The following is a 15169-nucleotide window of genomic DNA, read 5'->3' as shown; positions in this document are numbered from 1 at the left end:
AAAATTCTTCCGGAATGGTTTTTTCCTGAAATTCCACCCAAGAATCTCCACTGAATTTGGGACAAAATGGGACAAATTTTAGGTCTAACGGATGAGTATTCACTCACGAAAAAAATCAAACAGTTTCACACACAGACGAACCTTCCTTTCAGCCCTGGCAGTGACGAATAAAAAATTTATTGCCAATCTTGTGGGACGAATCTGGGGCTCAAACCTCAGCCAAAACTCAATAGACACAGTGACGAGTGTCTGGTAAAAATTTCAGACCAATATACCCAAGGAGTAAGGCGCAGTAAGTCCAAGACCGAGAGTGACCAAAACCGGTTTTCCGAAAACAAAACGTCCTGGCTTTTCTTCCCCGTATCTTCATTTAGTGGTTCGTTTATGGACGTTCCTCCTTGCCTGGGTGCAAACAACATACGAAAGTGCTTGTGTGAATTTTTTTCAGCGCAGTACGGACCCATAATGAAATTCCAGAAATTCGGCTGGAATTATCAAGTTTCGGTAGAGGATAGCCTTGGTTTTTACAAAATTTCTGAAAAATTCTTCCGGAATGGTTTTTTCCTGAAATTCCACCCAAGAATCTCCACTGAATTTGGGACAAAACGGGACAAATTTCAGTTCAAACGGATGAGTATTCACCCACGAAAAAAATCAAACAGTTTCACACACAGACGAACCTTCCTTTCAGCCCTGGCAGTGACGAATAAAAAATTTATTGCCAATCTTGTGGGACGAATCTGGGGCTCAAACCTCAGCCAAAACTCAATAGACACAGTAACGAGTGTCTGGTAAAAATTTCAGACCAAAATACCCAAGGAGTAAGGCGCAGTAAGTCCCAGACCGAGAGTGAACAAAACCGGTTTTCCGAAAACAAAACGTCCTGGCTTTTCTTCCCCGTATCTTCATTTAGTGGTTCGTTTATGGACGTTCCTCTTTTCCTGGGTGCAAACAACATACGAAAGTGCTTGTGTGAATTTTTTTCAGCGCAGTACGGACCCAGAATGAAATTGCAGAAATTAGGCCGGAATTTCACGAGTTTCGGTAGAGGATAATAGCCTTGGTTTTTACAAAATTTCTGAAAAATTCTTCCGGAATGGTTTTTTCCTGAAATTCCACCCAAGAATCTCCACTGAATTTGGGACAAAATGGGACAAATTTCAGGTCAAACGGATGAGTATTCACCCACGAAAAAAATCAAACAGTTTCACACACAGACGAACCTTCCTTTCAGCCCTGGCAGTGACGAATAAAAAATTTATTGCCAATCTTGTGGGACGAATCTGGGGTCAAACCTCATCCAAAACTCAATAGACACAGTGAGGAGTGTCTGGTAAAAATTTCAGACCAAAATACCCAAGGAGTAAGGCGCAGTAAGTCCCAGACCGAGTGTGAACAAAACCGGTTTTCCGAAAACAAAACTTCCTGGCTTTTCTTCCCCGTATCTTCTTTTTGTGGTTCGTTTATGGACGTTCCTCCTTGCCTGGGTGCAAACAACATACCAAAGTGCTTGTGTGAATTTTTTTCAGCGCAGTACGGACCCAGAATGAAATTGCAGAAATTAGGCCGGAATTTCACAAGTTTCGGTAGAGGATAGCCTTGGTTTTTACAAAATTTCTGAAAAATTCTTCCGGAATGGTTTTTTCCTGAAATTCCACGCAAGAATCTCCTCTGAATTTGGGACAAAACGGGACAAATTTCAGGTCAAACGGCCCACGAAAAAAATCTAACAGTTTCACACACAGACGAACCTTCCTTTCAGTCCTGGCAGTGACGAATAAAAAATTTATTGCCAATCTTGTGGGACGAATCTGGGGCTCAAACCTCAGCCAAAACTCAATAGACACAGTGACGAGTGTCTGGTAAAAATTTAAGACCAAAATACCCAAGGAGTAAGGCGCAGTAAGTCCCAGACCGAGAGTGAACAAAACCGGTTTTCCGAAAACAAAACGTCTTGGCTTTTCTTCCCCGTATCTTCTTTTTGTTGTTCGTTTATGGACGTTCCTCCTTGCCTGGGTGGAGACAACATACCAAAGTGCTTGTGTGAATTTTTTTCAGCGCAGTACGGACCCAGAATGAAACTGCAGAAATTAGGCCGGAATTTCACAAGTTTCGGTAGAGGATAGCCTTGGTTTTTACAAAATTTCTGAAAAATTCTTCCGGAATGGTTTTTCCTGAAATTCCACCCAAGAATCTCCACTGAATTTGGGACAAAACGGGACAAATTTCAGGTCAAACGGATGAGTATTCACCCACGAAAAAAATCAAACAGTTTCACACACAGACGAACCTTCCTTTCAGCCCTGGCAGTGACGAATAAAAAATTTATTACCAATCTTGTGGGACGAATCTGGGCTCAAACCTCAGCCAAAACTCAATAGACACAGTGACGAGTGTCTGGTAAAAATTTCAGACCAAAATACCCAAGGAGTAAGGCGCAGTAAGTCCCAGACTGAGAGTGAACAAAACCGGTTTTCCGAAAACAAAACTTCCTGGCTTTTCTTCCCCGTATCTTCTTTTTGTGGTTCGTTTATGGACGTTCCTCCTTGCCTGGTTGCAAACAACATACGAAAGTGCTTGTGTGAATTTTTTTCAGCGCAGTACAGACCCAGAATGAAATTGCAGAAATTAGGCCGGAATTTCACAAGTTTCGGTAGAGGATAGCCTTGGTTTTTACAAAATTTCTGAAAAATTCTTCCGGAATGGTTTTTTCCTGAAATTCCACCCAAGAATCTCCACTGAATTTGGGAAAAAACGGGACAAATTTCAGGTCAAACGGATGAGTGTTCACCCACGAAAAAAATCAAACAGTTTCACACACAGACGAACCTTCCTTTCAGCCCTGGCAGTGACGAATAAAAAATTTATTTCCAATCTTGTGGGACGATTCTGGGGCTCAAACCTCAGCCAAAACTCAATAGACACAGTGAGGAGTGTCTGGTAAAAATTTCAGACCAAAATACCCAAGGAGTAAGGCGCAGTAAGTCCCAGACCGAGAGTGAACAAAACCGGTTTTCCGAAAACAAAACGTCCTGGCTTTTCTTCCCCGTATCTTCTTTTTGTGGTTCGTTTATGGACGTTCCTCCTTGCCTGGGTGCAAACAACATACGAAAGTGCTTGTGTGAATTTTTTTCAGCGCAGTACGGACCCAGAATGAAATTGCAGAAATTAGGCCGGAATTTCACAAGTTTCAGTAGAGGATAGCCTTGGTTTTTACAAAATTTATGAAAAATTCTTCCGGAATGGTTTTTTCCTGAAATTCCACCCAAGAATCTCCACTGAATTTTGGACAAAACGGGACAAATTTCAGGTCAAACGGATGAGTCTTCACCCACGAAAAAAATCAAACAGTTTCACACACAGACGAACCTTCCTTTCAGCCCTGGCAGTGACGAATAAAAAATTTATTGCCAATCTTGTGGGACGAATCTGGGGCTCAAACCTCAGCCAAAACTCAATAGACACAGTGACGAGTGTCTGGTAAAAATTTCAGACCAAACCACCCAAGGAGTAAGGCGCAGTAAGTCCCAGACCGAGAGTGAACAAAACCGGTTTTCTGAAAACAAAACGTCCTGGCTTTTCTTCCCCGTATCTTCATTTAGTGGTTCGTTTATGGACGTTCCTCCTTGCCTGGGTGCAAACAACATACGAAAGTGCTTGTGTGAATTTTTTTCAGCGTAGTACGGACCCATAATGAAATTGCAGAAATTAGGCCGGAATTTCACAAGTTTCGGTAGAGGATAGCCTTGGTTTTTACAAAATTTCAGAAAAATTCTTCCGGAATGGTTTTTTCCTGAAATTCCACCCAAGAATCTCCTCTGAATTTGGGACAAAACGGGACAAATTTCAGGGCAAACGGATGAGTATTCACCCACGAAAAAATCCAAACAGTTTCACACACAGACGAACCTTCCTTTCAGCCCTGGCAGTGACGAATAAAAAATTTATTGCCAATCTTGTGGGACGAATCTGGGGTTCAACCCTCAACCAAAACTCAATAGACACAGTGACGAGTGTCTGGTAAAAATTTCAGACGAAAATACCCAAGGAGTAAGGCGCAGTAAGTCCCAGACCGAGAGTGAACAAAACCGGTTTTCCGAAAACAAAACTTCCTGGCTTTTCTTCCCCGTATCTTCATTTAGTGGTTCGTTTATGGACGTTCCTCCTTGCCTGGGTGCAAACAACATACGAAAGTGCTTGTGTGAATTTTTTTCAGCGCAGTACGGACCCAGAATGAAATTGCAGAAATTAGGCCGGAATTTCACAAGTTTCGGTAGAGGATAGCCTTGGTTTTTACAAAATTTCTGAAAAATTCTTCCGGAATGGTTTTTCCTGAAATTCCACCCAAGAATCTCCACTGAATTTGGGACAAAACGGGACAAATTTCAGGTCAAACGGATGAGTATTCACCCACGAAAAAAATCAAACAGTTTCACACACAGACGAACCTTCCTTTCAGCCCTGGCAGTGACGAATAAAAAATTTATTACCAATCTTGTGGGACGAATCTGGGGCTCAAACCTCAGCCAAAACTCAATAGACACAGTGACGAGTGTCTGGTAAAAATTTCAGACCAAAATACCCAAGGAGTAAGGCGCAGTAAGTCCCAGACTGAGAGTGAACAAAACCGGTTTTCCGAAAACAAAACTTCCTGGCTTTTCTTCCCCGTATCTTCTTTTTGTGGTTCGTTTATGGACGTTCCTCCTTGCCTGGTTGCAAACAACATACGAAAGTGCTTGTGTGAATTTTTTTCAGCGCAGTACAGACCCAGAATGAAATTGCAGAAATTAGGCCGGAATTTCACAAGTTTCGGTAGAGGATAGCCTTGGTTTTTACAAAATTTCTGAAAAATTCTTCCGGAATGGTTTTTTCCTGAAATTCCACCCAAGAATCTCCACTGAATTTGGGAAAAAACGGGACAAATTTCAGGTCAAACGGATGAGTGTTCACCCACGAAAAAAATCAAACAGTTTCACACACAGACGAACCTTCCTTTCAGCCCTGGCAGTGACGAATAAAAAATTTATTTCCAATCTTGTGGGACGATTCTGGGGCTCAAACCTCAGCCAAAACTCAATAGACACAGTGAGGAGTGTCTGGTAAAAATTTCAGACCAAAATACCCAAGGAGTAAGGCGCAGTAAGTCCCAGACCGAGAGTGAACAAAACCGGTTTTCCGAAAACAAAACGTCCTGGCTTTTCTTCCCCGTATCTTCTTTTTGTGGTTCGTTTATGGACGTTCCTCCTTGCCTGGGTGCAAACAACATACGAAAGTGCTTGTGTGAATTTTTTTCAGCGCAGTACGGACCCAGAATGAAATTGCAGAAATTAGGCCGGAATTTCACAAGTTTCAGTAGAGGATAGCCTTGGTTTTTACAAAATTTATGAAAAATTCTTCCGGAATGGTTTTTTCCTGAAATTCCACCCAAGAATCTCCACTGAATTTTGGACAAAACGGGACAAATTTCAGGTCAAACGGATGAGTCTTCACCCACGAAAAAAATCAAACAGTTTCACACACAGACGAACCTTCCTTTCAGCCCTGGCAGTGACGAATAAAAAATTTATTGCCAATCTTGTGGGACGAATCTGGGGCTCAAACCTCAGCCAAAACTCAATAGACACAGTGACGAGTGTCTGGTAAAAATTTCAGACCAAACTACCCAAGGAGTAAGGCGCAGTAAGTCCCAGACCGAGAGTGAACAAAACCGGTTTTCTGAAAACAAAACGTCCTGGCTTTTCTTCCCCGTATCTTCATTTAGTGGTTCGTTTATGGACGTTCCTCCTTGCCTGGGTGCAAACAACATACGAAAGTGCTTGTGTGAATTTTTTTCAGCGTAGTACGGACCCATAATGAAATTGCAGAAATTAGGCCGGAATTTCACAAGTTTCGGTAGAGGATAGCCTTGGTTTTTACAAAATTTCAGAAAAATTCTTCCGGAATGGTTTTTTCCTGAAATTCCACCCAAGAATCTCCTCTGAATTTGGGACAAAACGGGACAAATTTCAGGGCAAACGGATGAGTATTCACCCACGAAAAAATCCAAACAGTTTCACACACAGACGAACCTTCCTTTCAGCCCTGGCAGTGACGAATAAAAAATTTATTGCCAATCTTGTGGGACGAATCTGGGGTTCAACCCTCAACCAAAACTCAATAGACACAGTGACGAGTGTCTGGTAAAAATTTCAGACGAAAATACCCAAGGAGTAAGGCGCAGTAAGTCCCAGACCGAGAGTGAACAAAACCGGTTTTCCGAAAACAAAACTTCCTGGCTTTTCTTCCCCGTATCTTCATTTAGTGGTTCGTTTATGGACGTTCCTCCTTGCCTGGGTGCAAACAACATACGAAAGTGCTTGTGTGAATTTTTTTCAGCGCAGTACGGACCCAGAATGAAATTGCAGAAATTAGGCCGGAATTTCACAAGTTTCGGTAGAGGATAGCCTTGGTTTTTACAAAATTTCTGAAAAATTCTTCCGGAATGGTTTTTTCCTGAAATCCCACCCAAGAATCTCCACTGAATTTGGGACAAAACGGGACAAATTTCAGGTCAAACGGATGAGTATTCACCCACGAAAAAAATCAAACAGTTTCACACACAGACGAACCTTCCTTTCAGCCCTGGCAGTGACAAATAAAAAATTTATTGCCAATCTTGTGGGACGAATCTGGGGCTCAACCCTCAGCCAAAACTCAATAGACACAGTGAGGAGTGTCTGGTAAAAATTTCAGACGAAAATACCCAAGGAGTAAGGCGCCGTAAGTCCTAGACCGAGACTGAACAACACCGGTTTTCCGAAAACAAAACTTCCTGGCTTTTCTTCCCCGTATCTTCATTTAGTGGTTCGTTTATGGACGTTCCTCCTTGCCTGGGTGCAAACAACATACCAAAGTGCTTGTGTGAATTTTTGTTAGCCCCAGAATGAAATTGCAGAAATTAGGCCGGAATTTCACAAGTTTCGGTAGAGGATAGCCTTGGTTTTTACAAAATTTCTGAAAAATTCTTCCGGAATGGTTTTTTCCTTAAATTCCACCCAAGAATCTCCACTGAATTTGGGATAAAACGGGACAAATTTCAGGTCAAACGGATGAGTATTCACCCACGAAAAAAATCAAACAGTTTCACACACAGACGAACCTTCCTTTCAGCCCTGGCAGTGACGAATAAAAAATTTATTGCCAATCTTGTGGGACGAATCTGGGGCTCAAACCTCAGCCAAAACTCAATAGACACAGTGACGTGTGTCTGGTAAAAATTTCAGACCAAAATACCCAAGGAGTAAGGCGCAGTAAGTCCCAGACCGAGAGTGAACAAAACCGGTTTTCCGAAAACAAAACGTCCTGGCTTTTCTTCCCCGTATCTTCATTTAGTGGTTCGTTTATGGACGTTCCTCCTTGCCTGGGTGCAAACAACATACGAAAGTGCTTGTGTGAATTTTTTTCAGCGCAGTACGGACCCAGAATGAAATTGCAGAAATTAGGCCGGAATTTCACGAGTTTCGGTAGAGGATAATAGCCTTGGTTTTTACAAAATTTCTGAAAAATTCTTCCGAAATGGTTTTTTCCTGAAATTCCACCCAAGAATCTCCACTGAATTTGGGACAAAATGGGACAAATTTCAGGTCAAACGGATGAGTATTCACCCACGAAAAAAATCAAACAGTTTCACACACAGACGAACCTTGCTTTCAGCCCTGGCAGTGACGAATAAAAAATTTATTGCCAATCTTGTGGGACGAATCTGGGGCTCAAACCTCAGCCAAAACTCAATAGACACAGTGACGAGTGTCTGGTAAAAATTTCAGACCAAAATACCCAAGGAGTAAGGCGCAGTAAGTCCCAGACCGAGAGTGAACAAAACCGGTTTTCCGAAAACAAAACTTCCTGGCTTTTCTTCCCCGTATCTTCTTTTTGTGGTTCGTTTATGGACGTTCCTCCTTGCCTGGGTGCAAACAACATACGAAAGTGCTTGTGTGAATTTTTTTCAGGGCAGTACGGACCCAGAATGAAATTGCAGAAATTAGGCCGGAATTTCACAAGTTTCGGTAGAGGATAGCCTTGGTTTTTACAAAATTTCTGAAAAATTCTTCCGGAATGGTTTTTTGCTGAAATTCCACCCAAGAATCTCCACTGAATTTGGGACAAAACGGGACAAATTTCAGGTCAAACGGATGAGTATTCACCCACGAAAAAAATCAAACAGTTTCACACACAAACGAACCTTCCTTTCAGCCCTGGCAGTGACGAATAAAAAATTTATTGCCAATCTTGTGGGACGAATCTGGGCTCAAACCTCAGCCAAAACTCAATAGACACAGTGAGGAGTGTCTGGTAAAAATTTCAGACCAAAATACCCAAGGAGTAAGGCGCAGTAAGTCCCAGACCGAGAGAGAACAAAACCGGTTTTCCGAAAACAAAACGTCCTGGCTTTTCTTCCCCGTATCTTCATTTAGTGGTTCGTTTATGGACGTTCCTCCTTGCCTGGGTGCAAACAACATACCAAAGTGCTTGTGTGAATTTTTTTCAGCGCAGTACGGACGCAGAATGAAATTGCAGAAATTAGGCCGGAATTTCACAAGTTTCGGTAGATATCGCCTTGGTTTTTACAAAATTTCTGAAAAATTCTTCCGGAATGGTTTTTTGCTGAAATTCTACCCAAGAATCTCCACTGAATTTGGGACAAAACGGGACAAATTTCAGGTCAAACGGATGAGTATTCACCTACGAAATAAATCAAACAGTTTCACACACAGACGAACCTTCCTTTCAGCCCTGGCAGTGACGAATAAAAAATTTATTGCCAATCTTGTGGGACAAATCTGGGGCTCAAACCTCAGCCAAAACTCAATAGACACAGTGAGGAGTGTCTGGTAAAAATTTCAGACCAAAATACCCAAGGAGTAAGGCGCAGTAAGTCCCAGACCGAGAGTGAACAAAACCGGTTTTCCGAAAACAAAACGTCCTGGCTTTTCTTCCCCGTATCTTCATTTAGTGGTTCGTTTATGGACGTTCCTCCTTGCCTGGGTGCAAACAACATACCAAAGTGCTTGTGTGAATTTTTTACAGCGCAGTACGGACGCAGAATGAAATTGCAGAAATTAGGCCGGAATTTCACAAGTTTCGGTAGAGGATAGCCTTGGTTTTTACAAAATTTCTGAAAAATTCTTCCGGAATGGTTTTTTGCTGAAATTCCACCCAAGAATCTCCACTGAATTTGGGACAAAACGGGACAAATTTCAGGTCAAACGGATGAGTATTCACCCACGAAAAAAATCAAACAGTTTCACACACAGACGAACCTTCCTTTCAGCCCTGGCAGTGACGAATAAAAAATTTATTGCCAATCTTGTGGGACGAATCTGGGGCTCAAACCTCAGCCAAAACTCAATAGACACAGTGAGGAGTGTCTGGTAAAAATTTCAGACCAAAATACCCAAGGAGTAAGGCGCAGTAAGTCCCAGACCGAGAGTGAACAAAACCGGTTTTCCGAAAACAAAACGTCCTGGCTTTTCTTCCCCGTATCTTCATTTAGTGGTTCGTTTATGGACGTTCCTCCTTGCCTGGGTGCAAACAACATACGAAAGTGCTTGTGTGAATTTTTTTCAGCGCAGTACGGACGCAGAATGAAATTGCAGAAATTAGGCCGGAATTTCACAAGTTTCGGTAGAGGATAGCCTTGGTTTTTACAAAATTTCTGAAAAATTCTTCCGGAATGGTTTTTTGCTGAAATTTCACCCAAGAATCTCCACTGAATTTGGGACAAAACGGGAGAAATTTCAGGTCAAACGGATGAGTATTCACCCACGAAAAAAGTCAAACAGTTTCACACACAGACGAACCTTCCTTTCAGCCCTGGCAGTGACGAATAAAAAATTTATTGCCAATCTTGTGGGACGAATCTGGGGCTCAAACCTCAGCCAAAACTCAATAGACACAGTGAGGAGTGTCTGGTAAAAATTTCAGACCAAAATACCCAAGGAGTAAGGCGCAGTAAGTCCCAGACCGAGAGTGAACAAAACCGGTTTTCTGAAAACAAAACTTCCTGGCTTTTCTTCCCCGTATCTTCTTTTTGTGGTTCGTTTATGGACGTTCCTCCTTGCCTGGGTGCAAACAACATACGAAAGTGCTTGTGTGAATTTTTTTCAGCGCAGTACGGACCCAGAATGAAATTGCAGAAATTAGGCCGGAATTTCACAAGTTTCGGTAGAGGATAGCCTTGGTTTTTACAAAATTTATGAAAAATTCTTCCGGAATGGTTTTTTCCTGAAATTCCACCCAAGAATCTCCACTGAATTTGGGACAAAACGGGACAAATTTCAGGTCAAACGGATGAGTATTCACCCACGAAAAAAATCAAACAGTTTCACACACAGACGAACCTTCCTTTCAGCCCTGGCAGTGACGAATAAAAAATTTATTGCCAATCTTGGGGGACGAATCTGGGGCTCAAACCTCAGCCAAAACTCAATAGACACAGTGAGGAGTGTCTGGTAAAAATTTCAGACCAAAATACCCAAGGAGTAAGGCGCAGTAAGTCCCAGACCGAGAGTGAACAAAACCGGTTTTCCGAAAACAAAACGTCCTGGCTTTTCTTCCCCGTATCTTCATTTAGTGGTTCGTTTATGGACGTTCCTCCTTGCCTGGGTGCAAACAACATACGAAAGTGCTTGTGTGAATTTTTTTCAGCGCAGTACGGACCCAGAATGAAATTGCAGAAATTAGGCCGGAATTTCACATGTTTCGGTAGAGGATAGCCTTGGTTTTTACAAAATTTCTGAAAAATTCTTCCGGAATGGTTTTTTGCTGAAATTCCACCCAAGAATCTCCACTGAATTTGGGACAAAACGGGACAAATTTCAGGTCAAACGGATGAGTATTCACCCACGAAAAAAGTCAAACAGTTTCACACACAGACGAACCTTCCTTTCAGCCCTGGCAGTGACGAATAAAAAATTTATTGCCAATCTTGTGGGACGAATCTGGGGCTCAAACCTCAGCCAAAACTCAGTAGACACAGTGAGGAGTGTCTGGTAAAAATTTCAGACCAAAATACCCAAGGAGTAAGGCGCAGTAAGTCCCAGACCGAGAGTGAACAAAACCGGTTTTCCGAAAACAAAACGTCCTGGCTTTTCTTCCCCGTATCTTCATTTAGTGGTTCGTTTATGGACGTTCCTCCTTGCCTGGGTGCAAACAACATACCAAAGTGCTTGTGTGAATTTTTTTCAGCGCAGTACGGACCCAGAATGAAATTGCAGAAATTAGGCCGGAATTTCACAAGTTTCGGTAGATATCGCCTTGGTTTTTACAAAATTTCTGAAAAATTCTTCCGGAATGGTTTTTCCCTGAAATTCCACCCAAGAATCTCCACTGAATTTGGGACAAAACGGGACAAATTTCAGGTCAAACGGATGAGTATTCACCCACGAAAAAAATCAAACAGTTTCACACACAGACGAACCTTCCTTTCAGCCCTGGCAGTGACGAATAAAAAATTTATTGCCAATCTTGTGGGACGAATCTGGGGCTCAAACCTCAGCCAAAACTCAATAGTCACAGTGAGGAGTGTCTGGTAAAAATTTCAGACCAAAATACCCAAGGAGTAAGGCGCAGTAAGTCCCAGACCGAGAGTGAACAAAACCGGTTTTCCGAAAACAAAACGTCCTGGCTTTTCTTCCCCGTATCTTCATTTAGTGGTTCGTTTATGGACGTTCCTCCTTGCCTGGGTGCAAACAACATACGAAAGTGCTTGTGTGAATTTTTTTCAGCGCAGTACGAACGCAGAATGAAATTGCAGAAATTAGGCCGGAATTTCACAAGTTTCGGTAGAGGATAGCCTTGGTTTTTACAAAATTTCTGAAAAATTCTACCAGAATGGTTTTTTGCTGAAATTCCACCCAAGAATCTCCACTGAATTTGGGACAAAACAGGACAAATTTCAGGTCAAACGGATGAGTATTCACCCACGAAAAAAATCAAACAGTTTCACACACAGACGAACCTTCCTTTCAGCCCTGGCAGTGACGAATAAAAAATTTATTGCCAATCTTGTGGGACGAATCTGGGGCTCAAACCTCAGCCAAAACTCAATAGACACAGTGAGGAGTGTCTGGTAAAAATTTCAGACCAAAATACCCAAGGAGTAAGGCGCAGTAAGTCCCAGACCGAGAGTGAACAAAACCGGTTTTCCGAAAACAAAACGTCCTGGCTTTTCTTCCCCGTATCTTCATTTAGTGGTTCGTTTATGGACGTTCCTCCTTGCCTGGGTGCAAACAACATACCAAAGTGCTTGTGTGAATTTTTTTCAGCGCAGTACGGACCCAGAATGAAATTGCAGAAATTAGGCCGGAATTTCACAAGTTTCGGTAGATATCGCCTTGGTTTTTACAAAATTTCTGGAAAATTCTTCCGGAATGGTTTTTTGCTGAAATTCCACCCAAGAATCTCCACTGAATTTGGGACAAAACGGGACAAATTTCAGGTCAAACGGATGAGTATTCACCCACGAAAAAAATCAAACAGTTTCACACACAGACGAACCTTGCTTTCAGCCCTGGCAGTGACGAATAAAAAATTTATTGCCAATCTTGTGGGACGAATCTGGGGCTCAAACCTCAGCCAAAACTCAATAGCCACAGTGACGAGTGTCTGGTAAAAATTTCAGACCAAAATACCCAAGGAGTAAGGCGCAGTAAGTCCCAGACCGAGAGTCAACAAAACCGGTTTTCCGAAAACAAAACTTCCTGGCTTTTCTTCCCCGTATCTTCTTTTTGTGGTTCGTTTATGGACGTTCCTCCTTGCCTGGGTGCAAACAACATACGAAAGTGCTTGTGTGAATTTTTTTCAGGGCAGTACGGACCCAGAATGAAATTGCAGAAATTAGGCCGGAATTTCACAAGTTTCGGTAGAGGATAGCCTTGGTTTTTACAAAATTTCTGAAAAATTCTTCCGGAATGGTTTTTTGCTGAAATTCCACCCAAGAATCTCCACTGAATTTGGGACAAAACGGGACAAATTTCAGGTCAAACGGATGAGTATTCACCCACGAAAAAAATCAAACAGTTTCACACACAGACGAACCTTCCTTTCAGCCCTGGCAGTGACGAATAAAAAATTTATTGCCAATCTTGTGGGACGAATCTGGGCTCAAACCTCAGCCAAAACTCAATAGACACAGTGAGGAGTGTCTGGTAAAAATTTCAGACCAAAATACCCAAGGAGTAAGGCGCAGTAAGTCCCAGACCGAGAGAGAACAAAACCGGTTTTCCGAAAACAAAACGTCCTGGCTTTTCTTCCCCGTATCTTCATTTAGTGGTTCGTTTATGGACGTTCCTCCTTGCCTGGGTGCAAAGAACATACCAAAGTGCTTGTGTGAATTTTTTTCAGCGCAGTACGGACGCAGAATGAAATTGCAGAAATTAGGCCGGAATTTCACAAGTTTCGGTAGATATCGCCTTGGTTTTTACAAAATTTCTGAAAAATTCTTCCGGAATGGTTTTTTGCTGAAATTCTACCCAAGAATCTCCACTGAATTTGGGACAAAACGGGACAAATTTCAGGTCAAACGGATGAGTATTCACCTACGAAAAAAATCAAACAGTTTCACACACAGACGAACCTTCCTTTCAGCCCTGGCAGTGACGAATAAAAAATTTATTGCCAATCTTGTGGGACGAATCTGGGGCTCAAACCTCAGCCAAAACTCAATAGACACAGTGAGGAGTGTCTGGTAAAAATTTCAGACCAAAATACCCAAGGAGTAAGGCGCAGTAAGTCCCAGACCGAGAGTGAACAAAACCGGTTTTCCGAAAACAAAACGTCCTGGCTTTTCTTCCCCGTATCTTCATTTAGTGGTTCGTTTATGGACGTTCCTCCTTGCCTGGGTGCAAACAACATACGAAAGTGCTTGTGTGAATTTTTTTCAGCGCAGTACGGACGCAGAATGAAATTGCAGAAATTAGGCCGGAATTTCACAAGTTTCGGTAGAGGATAGCCTTGGTTTTTACAAAATTTCTGAAAAATTCTTCCGGAATGGTTTTTTCCTGAAATTCCACCCAAGAATCTCCACTGAATTTGGGACAAAACGGGACAAATTTCAGGTCAAACGGATGAGTATTCACCCACGAAAAAAATCAAACAGTTTCACACACAGACGAACCTTGCTTTCAGCCCTGGCAGTGACGAATAAAAAATTTATTGCCAATCTTGTGGGACGAATCTGGGGCTCAAACCTCAGCCAAAACTCAATAGACACAGTGAGGAGTGTCTGGTAAAAATTTCAGACCAAAATACCCAAGGAGTAAGGCGCAGTAAGTCCCAGACCGAGAGTGAACAAAACCGGTTTTCCGAAAACAAAACGTCCTGGCTTTTCTTCCCCGTATCTTCATTTAGTGGTTCGTTTATGGACGTTCCTCCTTGCCTGGGTGCAAACAACATACCAAAGTGCTTGTGTGAATTTTTTTCAGCGCAGTACGGACCCAGAATGAAATTGCAGAAATTAGGCCGGAATTTCACAAGTTTCGGTAGATATCGCCTTGGTTTTTACAAAATTTCTGAAAAATTCTTCCGGAATGGTTTTTTGCTGAAATTCCACCCAAGAATCTCCACTGAATTTGGGACAAAACGGGACAAATTTCAGGTCAAACGGATGAGTATTCACCCACGAAAAAAATCAAACAGTTTCACACACAGACGAACCTTCCTTTCAGCCCTGGCAGTGACGAATAAAAAATTTATTGCCAATCTTGTGGGACGAATCTGGGGCTCAAACCTCAGCCAAAACTCAATAGACACAGTGAGGAGTGTCTGGTAAAAATTTCAGACCAAAATACCCAAGGAGTAAGGCGCAGTAAGTCCCAGACCGAGAGTGAACAAAACCGGTTTTCCGAAAACAAAACGTCCTGGCTTTTCTTCCCCGTATCTTCATTTAGTGGTTCGCTTATGGACGTTCCTCCTTGCCTGGGTGCAAACAACATACCAAAGTGCTTGTGTGAATTTTTTTCAGCGCAGTACGGACGCAGAATGAAATTGCAGAAATTAGGCCGGAATTTCACAAGTTTCGGTAGAGGATAGCCTTGGTTTTTACAAAATTTCTGAAAAATTCTTCCGAAATGGTTTTTTCCTGAAATTCCACCCAAGAATCTCCACTGAATTTGGGACAAAACGGGACAAA

Source organism: Phaseolus vulgaris, chromosome 5 (assembly GCF_051622355.1).
Source record: "Phaseolus vulgaris cultivar YP4 chromosome 5, ASM5162235v1, whole genome shotgun sequence".
Taxonomy (NCBI): domain Eukaryota; kingdom Viridiplantae; phylum Streptophyta; class Magnoliopsida; order Fabales; family Fabaceae; genus Phaseolus; species Phaseolus vulgaris.
Note: the sequence above shows the minus strand (reverse complement) of the source record.